This window comes from Triturus cristatus, chromosome 11 (genome assembly GCF_964204655.1).
Source record: "Triturus cristatus chromosome 11, aTriCri1.1, whole genome shotgun sequence".
NCBI lineage: Eukaryota > Metazoa > Chordata > Amphibia > Caudata > Salamandridae > Triturus > Triturus cristatus.
This window is the reverse complement of record NC_140594.1, coordinates 580,895,189-580,911,742: the sequence shown is the minus strand read 5'-3', so window position 1 is coordinate 580,911,742 and position 16,554 is coordinate 580,895,189.

Genomic DNA, 16,554 nt, shown 5'->3' with positions numbered 1-16,554 from the left:
TCCATGGTCTGTGTGTATGCCACCATAGTCTCATTGTTGCTCTCCATGGTGTGTCTTGTTTCTAGTGCCCATCCTGCCTGACCTCCATGGTCATCTTGCTGCCCCTGCCCTGCCACTTTGCCCCCAACCCTCTGTTTCCATGTGCAGACCCCCTATTCCCTCCCTCCTGGCTTGTCTGTTCCATTGTAATGCCCCTGATCCGTCCCTCCTGCCCTTTATGGTCTGTTATGCTGCAGCTTTCTCTCCTGTCTGTCCATTATGGTCAGTTAGCTACCATTGCCTCTTTCCCATCTGTTCTCTGTTGAACATGTGCATGGTCCTGTCCCCTCCCTATTGCTTTCTATGGATTGTTGTGCTGCACTCCCGTCCCACATGCGCTGTGTGGTGTATTGTGCTGCTGCAAACCCTGATGCCTGCCCTGTAGGGTCAGTTTGGTGCACCTCTCCATGTCCCTCCTGTCCTCTGTTATCCGAGTCCATGTCCCTACCCCAATTCCTCCTGCCTACCATGATTCAATGTACCATACTTGCGAACATTTTGAACTTGGTAAGAGGGAGATTTTGAAAAATAACTGGGGTATTGATTTTGCCCTTTGAGTTACATTGAAAAAGAGGAGATTGTAGACAGGAGACAGATCAAATAAAGCCCATTTGAGCTTAAAAACATTGGACGTTTCCTGGCTGAAATGGGTCTGTTGGCATGTATGTTTGTACTACCACTGCCTCTTCCTTCTGCCCACAATGGTCTATTATATTGCCGCAGCCTCTCTTGCCAGTCCTGTATTGTTGGTTTGTTGCCCCTGCCCCCCTTTCCACTGCCCTCCATAGTCTGTTGTGCTGCCACTGCCCTTCCTGCCTGCCCAGTGTTGTCAAATTATTGCCTCTGCACTCTCCTACCTGCCTTCAATTTTCAGAGTCCGTGCCCCTGGCCTCTGCCTCTCAACAGTATCCCAATGAACAACTAGATTGCTAACATACTATATTTATTAGAAAAGTGTGGAACGCCTGACGTCATCTTGATGTAATCAAAACTGTAATACCTAGAGTATTTCCTTTAGAAATTACATATATGAGAGGGTCTTATTTGCATCAAAATTATGGTTAGTGCTCTAAAAAACTAAAATGAGGACATATTTTCTGAGTTTTCAAATAGCGACAAAGAACTTTTAAATTATTTGTAATCTTTATGTTTTTTTATCCAGTTGACCACTTGATTAAATGTTGCACCTTTGCGAGGGGATGTGGTGTTACTTCCAGAGCTGCAGACTTTGCAACTGGGGAACCAGGTTGGAGTTTCTGCTTCAGCACAACATTCTGTGATTGTGGTCAAATCACTTAATCTCCCCATGTCTACAACCAAAATGAATTTGATCTTGTGTGATGTAACCAATGTAAAGCATTCCAATACCTGTCAAGTCTGCACTATATAAAACTGCAAATACACAAAAATAAGTGTTCTGCACACTTCTGTCATTGGGCTACATGTGGGCTACATCTGGGTGATATTTGTGCTGCATTTAGGCTCTTTTGTGTCTGGTGGCCATCGTGGGAGATTTATTGGTTATGAAGTTTCCTAATTTCCTCATTTACTGCAGTCTCCTCAGTAGGAAATGCTTTCAGTTTTTTACTTTGTTTCCATCAAGAAGGTATTCAGATATGTCACACATTTGCCATAAATTCTGAATGTTAGCACTCTAGTTGCTCATTAGATCAATGTAGTAAAGCTACTGCTCACCACGGAAGTCTGCTGCTGGTATTAAAAGTGCATGTTTCAGTCTGCATATCAGAACTTTTTAATGAACTAGAAGAGGATTTGAGAAGTCACTCAAAATGTGCCCTATTTTTTCTTTCTTCAGCACTAATCATAATTTATATGGCAAAATAAGTCCCCTCATTGTGTTCCTTTTTAAATTAAATGTTTTAAGTGTTACCAGTTTATTCCAATCAAGATGGCTTCAGATGTGCCATACTTTTGTCATAAGTAAGACATTAAGCGCTCTAGTTGTTCTTAAGAACACTCTGGGACATTCTGTCATTAGGCTATACTTGGGCTACATCTGGGTGATATTTGGGCTACATTTGGGCTCTTTTGTCTCTGGTGGCCATCTTGGGAGATTTATTTGTTATGAAGTTTCCTAATTTCCTCATTTACTGCAGTCTCCTCAGTGGGAATACTTTCAGTTTTTTATTTTGGTTCCATCAAGAAGGCATTCAGATGTGACACACATTTGCCATAAATTCTGAATGTTAGCACTCTAGTTGCTCATTAGATCACTGTAGTAAAACTACTGCTCACCAGGGAAGTCTGCTGCTGGTATTCAAAGTGCATGTTTCAGTCTGCATGTCAGAATTTGTTCATGAAATAGAAGAGGATTTGAGAAGTCAAAATGTGCCCTAATTTTTCTTTCTGCAGAACTAATCATAATTTCTATGGCAAAATGAACCCCCTCATTTTGTTCCTTTGTAAATTAAATGTTTTAAGTGTTACCACTTTATTCCAATCAAGATGGCTTCAGGTGTGCCATACTTTTGTCAGAAGTAAGACTGTTAGCGCTCTAGTTGTTCGTTAGAACACTCTGGGACATTCTGTCATTGGGCTATACTTGGGCTACATCTGGGTGATATTTGGGCTACATTTGGGCTCTTTTGTCTCTGGTGGCCATCTTGGGAGATTTATTTGTTATGAAGTTTCCTAATTTCCTCATTTACTGCAGTCTCCTCAGTAGGAAATACTTTCAGTTTTTTACTTGGTTCCATCAAGAAGGCATTCAGATGTGTCACACATTTGCCATACATTCTGAATGTTAGCACTCTAGTTGCTCATTAGATCACTGTAGTAAAGCTACTGCTCACCAGGGAAGTCTGCTGCTGGTATTCAAAGTGCATGTTTCAGTCTGCATGTCAGAATTTTTTTATGAAATAGAAGAGCATTTGAGAAGTCAAAATGTGCCCTAATTTTTCTTTCTGCAGCACTAATCATAATTTCTATGGCAAAATGAATCCCCTCATTGTGTTCCTTTGCAAATTAAATGTTTTAAGTGTTACCACTTTATTCCAATCAAGATGGCTTCAGGTGTGCAATACATTTGTCATAAGTAGGATTGTTAGCATTCTAGTTGTTCTTTAGAAGACTCTGGGAAGCTGCAGTAGAACACAAAAGAATCAACTGACAGTCTCTGCCCTGAGAATGTCAGACTTCATTCTCACATGACTGAGAAAGATAATGTGAATTTACAGAAAATATGCTCTCAGTTTAGCTTATAGATCACCTTCCAAACCTCTGTGGGAAAAGCAGGAGAAAATAGTTTTCTCTCAAACATGATTCATGATATCCCAGCAGAAGGCTTTTTCACATGGTAAAATCACCTTAGAACACACCACAATTCCTGAAACGAGTATGGTACCATCAACAAATGATTTATAATGTAACTAAAGTCTTAAAACCTTCTATTAACGGCAATGCTTTTTAATGAGGTGCTATCATGTATATTGGTCCAAAGATGGCTGCCAACACTTCTTGGATGAAGTACTGACAGCCAATCAGATCTCACGATGAGATGTGTGGTTAGGCTCCGCCCAGATATATATGTGATTTTACTTTTGATTTTCTCAGGAACTACTGAACGGATTTACACCATTTAACCAAAAGGCACGACTCTGAACCAAGGGCTACCTTTTTGCCAAATTTGGTGTAATTCCGTTCAGCAGTTCGGGCTGTAGTTGCGATTAAAGGTTCTTATGGAAAATTGCATGGAGAAAACATGTTTTGGGACCCCCCTTTTTTCTCAGCCCCCGCTTGACGAATCACCCCGAGACTTTCAGGATTGAAGCGGACCGGACCGCCCCACCAGTTTTGAAAATTCTGCAAAGATTCGACAACCGACGCCAAAGTTATTCCAAATAGAATGTTGCTGATTTCCTATGGATAATAGGTCCTAACTATAACTACCAACTGGCGACCGCAATAAATATATATATATGTAGATATATATATATATATATATATGTATATATATATATATTAGAAGCCAATGCCCACTCTCGAAAAGAATGAACCCGACATATGCTGGCACACAATCCAGGATTTATTCTGCCAAAATTAAAAGCAAAGTTTTAGGAAACCCAGGCAGACGCGTTTCAGCGAGTCTTTGTGCCTTCTTCAGTGCCGGTTCTTGTTTCCCAAAAGAGCCTCACACCTGGGGATTATTTCAAGGTCTTGGGGCGATCTCAGGTCACTCCCTTTCAAGTTGTTACTCCCCGCCTCTGCTATTGGCTGTGATGCCTCCCGTGTTGTTTTCGAGAACAGGAGCATGCTGGTTCATCAAGTCCAAAGTGACAACCCATACAGTGAGGGGCTGCCAAACACCAAGTGGCGTGTCTCGGCGACTCGCAATCATCCGCTCTCGATCACAGGGATAATAATGCAGTACCTGGTGTGACCCCCACAGTAAATGCTGCGGCCTCTCTCCCCGTGTAGTACATCTCAGTCCGTGCTGTTACAACCACTTGGGGGGGTGACGCGCTGTAGTTCTATACAAAAATCCAAAAGAGCTGATTTTTGCGCGTCACACCAGATCGGGAGGACATGCCGTTTAGCCAGTGCTCAGCATACTGGCATAATATTAGAAACCAATGCCCACTCTCAAAAAGAATGAGCCCGACATATGCTGGCACACAATCCAGGATTTATTCTGCCAAAATTAAAAGCAAAGTTTTAGGAAACCCAGGCAGACGCGTTTCAGCGAGTCTTTGTGCTTTCTTCAGTGCCGGTTCTTGATTCCCAGAAGAGCCTCACACCTGGGGATTATTTCAAGGTCTTGTGGCGATCTCAGGTCACTCCCTTTCAAGTTGTTACTCCCCGCCTCTGCTATTGGCTGTGATGCCTCCCGTGTTGTTTAGGAGAACAGGACCATGCTGGTTCATCGAGTCCAAAGTGACAACCCATACAGTGAGGGGCTGCCAAACACCAAGTGGTGTGTCTCGGCGACTCGCAATCATCCGCTCTCGATCACAGGGATAATAATGCAGTACCTGGTGTGACCCCCGCAGTAAATGCTGCGGCCTCTCTCCCCGTGTAGTACATCTCAGTCCGTGCTGTTACAACCACTTGGGGGAGTGACGCTCTGTAGTTCTATACAAAAATCCAAAAGTGCTGATTTATGCGCGTCACACCAGATCGGGAGGGCATGCCGTTTAGCCAGTGCTCAGCATACTGGCATAATATTAGAAACCAATGCCCACTCTCAAAAAGAATGAGCCCGACATATGCTGGCACACAATCCAGGATTTATTCTGCCAAAATTAAAAGCAAAGTTTTAGGAAACCCAGGCAGACGCGTTTCAGCGAGTGTTTGTGCTTTCTTCAGTGCCGGTTATATATATATATATTATCTACTGGCGGTCGCCAGTAGATAGTTATAGTTAGGACCGAGTTCCCATAGGAAATCTGAAAATTCTATTTTGAATAACTTTGGCGCCGGTTGACTTATCTTCATGAAATTTTCAAAACTAATGGGGCGCTCCGCTCAGCTCCTACCCTGAAACTCTCGGGGTGATACGTCAAGCGGGGGCTGAGAAAAAAGGGGGGTCCCAAAACGCGCTTTCCCCATGCATTTTCCCATAGGACCTTTAGTCGAAGGTACAGCCCGAACGGTTGAACAGAATTACTCGAAATTTTGCAAAGAAGTAGTCCTCAGGTCAGGCATGTGCCTTTTGCTTAAATGGTGTAAATCCTACTGAGGAGACTGCAGTAAATGAGGAAATTAGGAAACTTTATAACAAATAAGTCTCCCAAGATGGCCACCAGAACAAAAGATCCCAAATGTAGCACAAATATCACCCAGATGTAGCCCAAGTATAGCCCAATGACAGAATGTCCCAGAGTGTTCTTAAGAACAACTAGAGCGCTTACTGTCTTACTTATGACAAAAGTATAGCACACCTGAAGCCATTTTGATTGGAATAACTGGTAACACTTAACACATTTAATTTAAAAAGGAACACAATGAGGGGGTTCATTTTGCCATAGAAATTATGATTAGTGCTGAAGAAAGAAAAAATAGGGCACATTTTGAGTGACTTCTCAAACCCTCTTCTATTTCAATTAAAAAAATTCTGACATGCAGACTGAAACATGCACTTTTAATACCAGCAGCAGACTTCCATGGTGAGCAGTAGCTTTACTACAGTGATCTAATGAGCAACTAGAGTGCTAACATTCAGAATTTATGGCAAATGTGTGACATATCTGAATACTTTCTTGATGGAATCAAAGTAATTAGAAATTAGGAAACTTCAGAACATATAAATCTCCCAAGATGGCCACCAGAGACAAAAGAGCCTAAATGCAGCACAAATATCACCAGATGTAGCCCACATGTAGCCCAATGACATAAGTGTGCAAAACACTTTTTATTTTGTTGTGTGTTTGCAGTTTTATATAGTGCAGACTTGTTAGGTGTTGGAGTGCTTTACATGAGGATTGGTTACATCACAGAAGAACAAATTCATTTTGGTTGTAGACATGGGGAGATTAAGGGGCATATCATCAAGGACCGGCGATAATTATCGCTAAGCGCACTTAGCGCTAGGATAATTATCGCCGGGTAACGTTGAATTTTATTGCTGAGATAGCGTGCTATTAGCAACGCTCATCTCAAAAGCGATAAAATTCCAAGCGCTAACTGCCAAATGTGAGATTATCGCTGGAAATCCAGCGATAGTTTCACAAAGTTTGGCGGTAGCTTGATGATAGGGCAAGGCATACATAGCCATGATATCCACCGTACATAGGATATCATGGCTAAGTCAGTCTTGAAGCAGGCGTAAGGAAAGTAGCGATAACAGAGGTTATCGCTACTTTGCTTGTCGCTCTCCAGGTTAGTGTGCCCATTGATAATTGGAGAAATGTCGCTTAGCGACATTTCTCCAGTTATGTCAGGGCAGGAACACCCACTTTGCATCTCATTAGAGATGCAAAGCTGGGCATTCAGAATACAGGCTCTAATGCAAGGTTTAACGCGACAGTGTGACCTTGATGATTAGGCGATAAAATTATCGCTGCTTTTCGTCCGAAAACGGACGCAAAAGCGGCGATAATTTTTTAACGCCTCGTTCATGTTATGCCCCAAAGTGATTTGACCAGAATCACAGAATGTCGAACTGAAGCAGAAACTCCACCCTGGCTACCCAATTGCAAAGTCTGCAGCTCTGGAAGTAACACCACATCCTCTCCCCTAAGTGCAACATTTAATCAAGTGGTCAGCTGGATAAAAAATCAAAAAGATAGCAAATAATTTAAAAGTGCTTTGTCGCTATTTGAAAACTCAGAAAATATGTCCTCATTTTAGTTTTTTAGAGCACTAACCATACTTTTGATGCAAATAAGACCCTCTCATATATGTAACTTCTAAAGGAAATGCTCTAGGTATTACAGTTTTGATTACATCAAGATGACGTCAGGCGTTCCACACTTTTGTAATAAATGTAGAATGTTAGCAATCTAGTTGTTTATTAGGATACTGTTGAGAGGCAGAGGCCAGGGGCACGGACTCTGAAAATTGAAGGCAGGTAGGAGGGTGCAGAAGCAACAATTTGACCACACTGGGCAGGCAGGGAGGGTAGTTGCAGCACAACAGACTATGGAGGGCAGTGGAAAGGGGGGCAGGGGCAACAAACCAACAATACAGGACTGGTAAGAGAGGCTGTGGCAATATAATAGACCATGGTGGGCAGAAGGAAGAGGCAGTGGTAGTACAACCATACATGCCAACAGACCTGATTCAGCCAGGAAACGTCCAATGTTTTTAAGCTCAAATGTGCTTAATTTGATCTGTCTCCTGTCTACAATCTCCTCTTTTTCGATGTAACTCAAAGGGGAAATTCAATATCCCAGTTTTTTTTCAAAATCTCCCTCTTAACAAGTTCAAAATGTTCACAAGTATGGTACATTGGATCATGGAAGAAAGGAGGAATTGGGGTAGGGACATGGACTCAGATGACAGAGGACAGGAGGGACATGGAGAGGTGCACCAAACTGACCCTACAGGGCAGGCATCAGGGTTTGCAGCAGCACAATACACCACACAAGGCATGCGGGACGGGAGTGCAGCACAACAATCCATTGAAAGCAATAGGCAGGGGACAGGACCATGCACATGGACAACAGAGAATAGAGTGGAAAGAGGCAATGGTAGCTAGCTGACCATAATGGACAGACAGGAGAGAAAGCTGCAGCATAACAGACCATAAAGGGCAGGAGGGGCGTATCAGGGGCATTACAATGGAACAGACAAGTCAGGAGGGAGGGAATAGGGGTCTGCACATGGAAACAGAGGGCTGGGGGCAAGGGGGCAGGGCAGGAGCAGCAAGATGACCATGGAGGTCAGGCAGGATGGGCACTAGAAGCAAAACACACCATGGAGAGCAACAGTGAGACTATGATGGCATACACACAGACCATGGAGGGAAGGTGGGAGGGGGACAGGGGCAGCTAGCTGACCACACAGGGAAGGTAGGAGGGGCCGTGGCAGCACAGATGACCATGCATGGCAAGTGGGAGGGTTAGTGGCAGCACAATGGCTATGATGGGCAAGAAGGAGGGTGCAGGGGCATGCACAAAGGACCATGGAGGATAGAAGGGAGGGTCAGGACCTGGGCACAGACAGGAGAGTTCAGGGGAAGGGGCCTCACAACAGACTGCGCGGGGCTGGCAGGAGGAGCAGTTGCAGCACAACAGACCAGGGAGGGCAGAAGGGTGTGGCAGTAAAATGGACCATGGAGGGCAGGAGGAAGGGGATAGGGGCATGGCATGTGGACAGGCAGGGTGGAGGTGGCAGGGACAGGTTACAGTCATCTAACAATGCTAGGCAGGTGGGAGGGGAGTGGCAGCTCAACAGAACACTCAGAGTATATAGGAGTGGCAGGTCCATGGAACATGGTGGGCAAAAAGGATGGAGCAGGGTCATGCACAAAGACATCGGAGGGCAGGGGGAAGGAGAATGGGGGCAGCAAGCTAAGCACAGAGGCTAAGCAGGAGGTCAATGATGGGCCATAGAATTGGGCAATGGAGGGCAGGAGGAGTGGACTGGTACATCATGCTAAATGGAGGGCAGTGGCAGCACATCAGACCATGCATGGCAGGAGGGAGGAGGCTAGTCCATGGATTCAGACAACAGAGGATAGGGAGTAGGTGGAGGGGGCAGCAAGCTAACTGTTCAGAGAAGGTGGGTATTAGGAACTTTATTGTTTTTAAAATGTGTGTCTGTGCGAACTACTTAAAATATGAACAAGTATGCAGAATAATCTCACTTTTATTCAGGAAGAAGAGGACGTTTGTGACTGTGACTCCGGGCTCACTTGGCAGAAACACCCCCTGACCCTCCACACCCCATCGCAAAATGTAATGCCCGTGAAAAGGGTAGGTGGACGCAGTGTTATATAGAACATAGTCCTGAGAGCACGATTGAAAATGAAAACTAGATATAGTATATGGTATAAACTATGCACCAAAAAGTGTGATATAAGATGAACCGGGGCGTGAAATATAATATGCAATACATTGTGTGCAATGACAGATTCATTGGAGAGCGCGAGATAGCACAGGCACTAGCGCGTGCTATGCGATATGCGCCTTGGAGTGTAATATGCACAGGGCAGTGTTGTGTAACCTAACTAGTCTCTAAAGTTGGAATATAAAATATGTGCTGGGGAGTGTAACGTTGCTTATGCACTTTGACAAAGATATGGATCCCAGATTGTAATATGTATGGCATAGCGCTGTGCGTTATAACATAGGCATCGAGGAAGGGACGTTAGATGGGGCAATATAACCCGTGCGAAGGCAAGTGTGGCATGACATATTCACGGGGTGGTGTTACAGTGCACATGGGCTAGAGAGTGTCATAGCATACGCACTAGCTGGTGGAATACAACACAGAGGTGTGAGGAACTCGGCGGGCACTGGTGGGTGTAACACAGCATTGGGCTCAGCCAGGAGCACGCTGTGACTCTCAAATGAGGTACGTCTCCTTTCCAGAGAGTAAAATTAAAAGTATTACACATCCGGCGGTGGATGTGTATTTTAATAACTGTGAGGGGGGTTTCTTGCATAGTTTGGTTGAATTTTTGTTGAATCCCCTTTGAATGGCTTGGTGTGCGTGTATATTAAATGTGCCCGTCAATAGCTACCCATGTTTGTATAAATAAACGACAAGGGTGTCTACTTGGAGAGTACACACCGGCGGGGGCGCCGGGATTAGGCACGGTAGGGCGTCAGACACGTCAGAGCTTCACTAGCGGTGTAAATACATTCCATGTGGATTCCTTCTATGCATAGTCGCCTTTTAATGAATATCACGCAAATCGTCATGGTGATAGGTACGTACGGTTTGTCCAGCATGTCCTAGGTGTTTCTATAAATAATTTTTTTTTTAAATAGTAAAAATCAAATGCCGGCCCCGGCGGATGGGGTCCCCGGGGCCATAAGTGGCCTGAGGAGGGGGGCAACGCAGCCCCCTCCTAAAGAATAAAAAAAAAAGGCCATGACCCTGGGGTTGGGGTCCCCGGGACCGATTAAGGCCTTGGGAAGGCCAAATGTATTTTTTTCAACAAAAAAACTTAGGGTGCAGGCCCTGGGGGATGGGGTCCCCAGGGCCAGTAAATTAGAAAAAAGAAGGGGGGCCACACAGCCCTCCTTCTTAAAAAAATTAAATAAATAAAAGACCGGCATTGCGCCGGAGGCCACGCCCCCTCCTTGCAGCACTCTGCAAATGCGCCCCCTGGCCAGTTGTAAGTTGGGGAATTAATTCCCCTTCAATACTGAGGGTCCCTGAGGGCCAACTAGCCCAACAGGTATCTTCAGTATGCACCAGGGAGCTGCGTTGCAGACAGGTGTTCAGAGGCCACGCCCCTTTTTACAACTCTATGCAACGCAGCTCTGTGGCGCTTACTGGAGGTACCTAGTGGGCTAGTTTGACCTTGGGGACCCTTAGGATTCAAGGAGACTTAATCTCTCAACTTAGAACAGCCACAGGGCGCGTTTACACAGTGGTGAAGGGAGGGGACGGGGCCTGAGGTGACGTGTGCAAACACGCCCTGTGGCGCGTTTTAAGCTGGGGAAATAATTCCCTTTCAATCCTGAGGGACCCTGGGTTCCAACTAGCCCACCAGGTGCTTCCAGTAAGTGCCACTGCTCTGCGTTGCAGAGAGGTGGTGCAGGCCGTGCCCCTTTTTACACCTCTCTGCAATGGCTCTTACTGGACGTACCTAGTGGGCTATTTTGCCCCTAGGGATCCTCAGGATTCAAGGGCACTTAATCTCCCAACTTAAAAAACGGCCACAGGGTGTGTTTACACAGTGGGGAAGGAAGGGGGCGGGGCCTGAGGTGACGTGTGCAAACACGCCTTATGGTGCGTTTTAAGTTGAGGAAATAATTCCCCTTCAATCCTGAGGGACCCTGGGGCCCAACTAGCCCACCAGGTGCTTCCAGTAAGCGCCACTGCGCTGAAGAGAGGTGGTCTAGGCCGTGCCCCTTTTTACATCTCTCTGCAACGCAGCTCTGTGGCGCTTACAGGAGGTACCTAGTGGTCTTGTTGGACCCTAGGGACCCTCAGAATTCAAGGGGACTTAATCTCCCAACTTAAAACGGCCACAGGGCGTGTTTACACAGTGGGGAAGTGAGGGGACGGGGCCTGAGGTGACGTGTGCAAACACGCCCTGTGGCGCGTTTTAAGAGGTAGTTTTAATCCCCTGCCCTATTATATACTAGGGGCTTACAGAGGAGGTCATGCTGATCACAGGGGGACCCCAACGCATAGTGTTCCCTAGTGTATGTAGGTGTTTTCACTGTATTCTGAGTGCCTTTTAACATAGCACTGGCTCTAGGACTGGTTAGTCAGACTCAGTTACCACCAGTATCCATCTGAAAAAGTTGAGGGTACAGGATGATTTTGCAACAAGGCTTCTTTCTGCTCTTCTGTTTGTTCTTTCTGCATGTTATCCTTCTTCCTGCACTTTTCTTCATCTTTGCGGACTTCTGTTGCTTCTTTCTGCATTTCTTTTTTTTCTTTATGTGCGTTTTTTCTTCTTTCTTCATATGTCCTATCTCTGTAGGCATAGTTAGAAATTAGCATTTAAAAAACCTTTGAAATTCACTGAAAAACCCATAGGTTTCAGGCACGTTATAGTTAGGAATTAGCATTTAAAAAACCTTAGAAATTCACTGAAAATACCATAGGTTTCAGGGGCGTTATAGTTAGCTGGACTTTTCACTCATACAAAACCATTGAAATTCCCCCGTTATAGTTAGTTCAGCTAACTATAGCTCGCGCGCCCGCAATGCACTGCTGATGACGTCACATATTACATCACTCATGACATGGTCAGTGACATCACTCATGACATCACTGATGACATCTCAAATGACATCACTGATGAGATCATCCTTGTGATAGAGTGGCAGACCTCCTCTCCCCCTAATATAACCTTTGATACACACATTCAAAAGTAGAAACTAAAATTTTCAAAACAATGGACATACCAATATCAGTTACAACAACCTATTCAGTAATTCTAAGATCCACATACACATCCACTCATTCACCAACAGTCCTATAGAGTCACTCATACATGTACTCACTCATCATATGTGCTCATACACCTATACATCCTGTTACACAACGCCACTCATCCATAGAGTTACTCACACACAGTCACTTATGCTAATAAAGAACCAAACATCCATTTACTTGCATATACAGTTATACACACACCACCACACTTACTTCTACAGAAACTTACACATACTTAGTCTTTTAAACAATCACTTATAGAAACACATACTTATTCATACAGGAACTCTTTCAATCTCTCACTCTCACATATACTCACCTATATACACCAATAGTCACATATGCTAGTTTAAAACATATGTAGTTACTCATAAAGACACTATTGAGACAGTCATTCACTCACTAACACACCCATGCACACACTCATCCACCCATACAGTCCTGCACACATGCTGTCTTCAACACATACAAACAGTGAGTCACTCATTCATGCACCTATGCACTACGTAATACCCCCCACCGAACCATACAGACACTCATACTGATACTCAAAAAAACAACTAATATCCTATATAGACACTCATGTAGCTACTCACCAACCCATGCAGCCACTTATACACAAAGTGAGAGACTGATACAGATATTTACATATTTAAACATTACTCACTAAGCCAGTGGTTCCCAAACGTTCCACTCTTGAGGACCCCCATTGAGTCACTATTGGAAGCCGGGGCCCCCCAAGCAATTTGTGAAATTTAAATGTCAAACATTAAAACTGTAATTCGAAAAAAAGAAACACACATGTGTGCACTTCAAACAAAGACTAGACTTGAATTACTAAAGATTTTAGTATTTTTATATTAAAATATTTGCAAAAATCAACAAATCTTGATGGGAGGGTTGGTGCTGCATCTCGCAACTAACTTTTCATTGTTTGGTTTTATTTTGCTGCCTGAGGCTCCTGCTCCTGCCAAGGCTGGACTGGAAACCTAAAGCTGCTCTAGAAAATGTTGTCACACCAGTCCCCCTACAGTGCACACCAAGTGAGCCTGACCACTACAAAGGGGGTTTTCGGGGGGCTCTCCGCAAGAAAATAAGGGGGGGAAATGGTGCATTTTACAATACATTTGTCATATATTGAATTCTATTAGCTTTTAAAGCATAGTAAGTAATGACTTTACTATGCACCAGGATACAACAATCTTTTGGCAATCTTCAATGATTGACAATCTTCAATGATTCCCTCACTACTACCCTCCAACAGTGCCTCTCATCTCTCCATAGCCCAACTGTCACATGTATTTAATTTATTTTATAGCACCTCTCATACCCCTGTAGGGTGCCATAGCACTTTACATCACACATATTCAGAGACAATGAATCATATGTGTGTAAATCATTGAATAGAAAATGTTACATAAGGCAAAGGGGACTACAAGGTGTAGGATTTACTTGTCAAATACAGGTAGGCATTTTTTAAGAGTGCTTGGTCTAGAGAAGCACAAACTCAGGGTTCAGAACATAACACATGGATTAGCGTTGACTTTAATAATTGTGATTTATTTCTACCCAAACAAACCTTTTTAGCAGCATCGAAATAATTAAAGACTAGGAAAAAGCATAACTCACTAACTTGTACCATGCAGTTTGCATGCAGCTCTTTGATGGCAGTTCATAGCTCACTCTGCTAGATTACGATTGGAACTTGTGAACTGCACAATAACAAAAGAATCTCTATGGCAAAAGTAGGAACTCACTGAGCTATGCACAAAACAAAATACTGCTTTTTAAGAAATGCATGGTAGACATTCTTCGCAGCAGTCAGATTAACCATCTGCACTTCCTTAGATGAGTCAAAGCTGCCACTGGACATAGCCCCCTCTCCATCAGGTACATTAATCACCGGAGTTATCTTGACACTTTTATTGCTGCCCAAAAACTGCTGATTATACAAGGAACTTTGCAGTGCTTTTAAAACTGCTGCCTGCGGACCCCCTGGGAATGTGTCACGGACCCATGGGGGTCCACGGACCCCAGTTTGGGAACCACTGCACTAAGCCATGTATTCACTAAGATACACTTAATCAGTCAGTTATACAATCGATTTTTCAAAAACAAATCATCCATTTAGACACTTATATACCCATTTATTCTTCCATCGACCTTGAGATATACATATATAAAATTTTCAGAAAAACACACATTCACAGGATGATGTCATCAGTGATGTCATCAGTGATGTCATTTGAGATGTCATCAGTGATGTCATGAGTGATTTCACTGACCATGTCATGAGTGATATAATATGTGACGTCATCAGCAGTGCATTGCGGGCGCGCGAGTTATAGTTAGCTGAACTAACTATAATGGGGGAATGTCAATAGTTTTGTACGAGTGAAAAGTCCAGCTAACTATAACGCCCCTGAAACCTATGGTTTTTTCAGTGAATTTCTAAGGTTTTTTAAATGCTAATTCCTAACTATAACGTGCCTGAAACCTATGTTTTTTTCAGTGAATATATATATGTATATGATTTCTGTTAGGTAGTCCTTTCGTAAATCACCCATTTTAGGATTTCGAAATCATCCAAGACCTCCCCTGTTAATTCAGGGTTGTAGCCCATGCCTTCAGGCGTGAGAAGCAGCCCTATGATGAAAACATGCCGCCTTATTGATGGGTGTGCACTACTGCCTCTTAAAAAAAGATTTTTCGTTAATTTGACTGCACCCACGTCTAAGTGATTGCCCATAGGGTGCAATCACTGGTTCTTTCCAAACTACACTATGGTAATGCCATTCTCACTGGGACGCCAAAATCTCACCTCGCCCCCCCCTTAGATCAGTTTTAAACATGGCAACCTGGCTCACTACAGACGTTAAACAGTTTTAACATATCACTCCTGCCCTCAGGAGCATCAACTGGCTTTACATCGAAGGAAGATGTACTTACAAGACTGCCTGTATCATCCACAAAGCCCTTCACTCACATACACCCAACTACTTAGAATACAAGCTTATCAAAGCAGGGTCTACTAGATCTTTGAGAAGCTCCAACGCACTTTTGCTCCTTCCTCCCAATCTAAAAAAATCAGCAACCAAGTCTCACTCTTTGTCCGGAAAGGCCCCGAGCAAATGGACTCTCTACCTTGCGATCTTCTCTGCAAACCCTCCTTCCCTTGCTTCAAAAGAGACCTAAACTCCACCTCCTCAACAAATAGTTTAACTCTTAGATTACTGAACTTGGTTAATTATCGCTTGTACAGGACTAGACCCTCTGTCATAGTCAGCTGTATATTTGTTTATGCTGTCAATTGGATCCTCTTTAAATGCTTCTTTTGTTTTTGGTTTTACTAATATTTTCTTTGATGTCTACTATTATCTATTGAGTTCTCGCTTCATATGTTATTGCATGTCTGATTTAATGTATTCTTTCAGGATCATGTAAAGCGCTCGGATACCTTTGGGTCTAGCTAGTGCTATATTAAACGGATAAATATAAATAATAATAATAATATACCTACATGTGTTGAGTTTTAATATTTTAGTCAGGGATTCAAATGCAAACGAGAGCTATTCGGTTTGCCAAAGCTTTTTAACTCCTTGACTATGGTTTACCAAATTTAGAAGTCTGCTCGTATGCACATGTGCTCAGACTTGAAATATCCTGAACATTGACCAATGAGTTCCTTGCTTAAAAAAGTGTTTTTGAAATCAGTTTTTTTTTTTAGCACTATTTGATATGGGTATCCTCATTGATCACCAAAAAGCACAAATTGCTAAACACTTTTTCCATTACATTTGATCAAGTTTGACATGTCCATATAATCTTCAATTACCACAGCACGTTAAAAAGAAGGATTACCGCCCTAAGTAATGGTCCCGTATATGGGGGCTATGGAATTCCAAAAGAGGGAACATTTGTACCCCACCGCATTCAATAGCTGCTGACGACTTGCTTTCTCCCTGAATTGTCCTAAAAGTGTAAAAT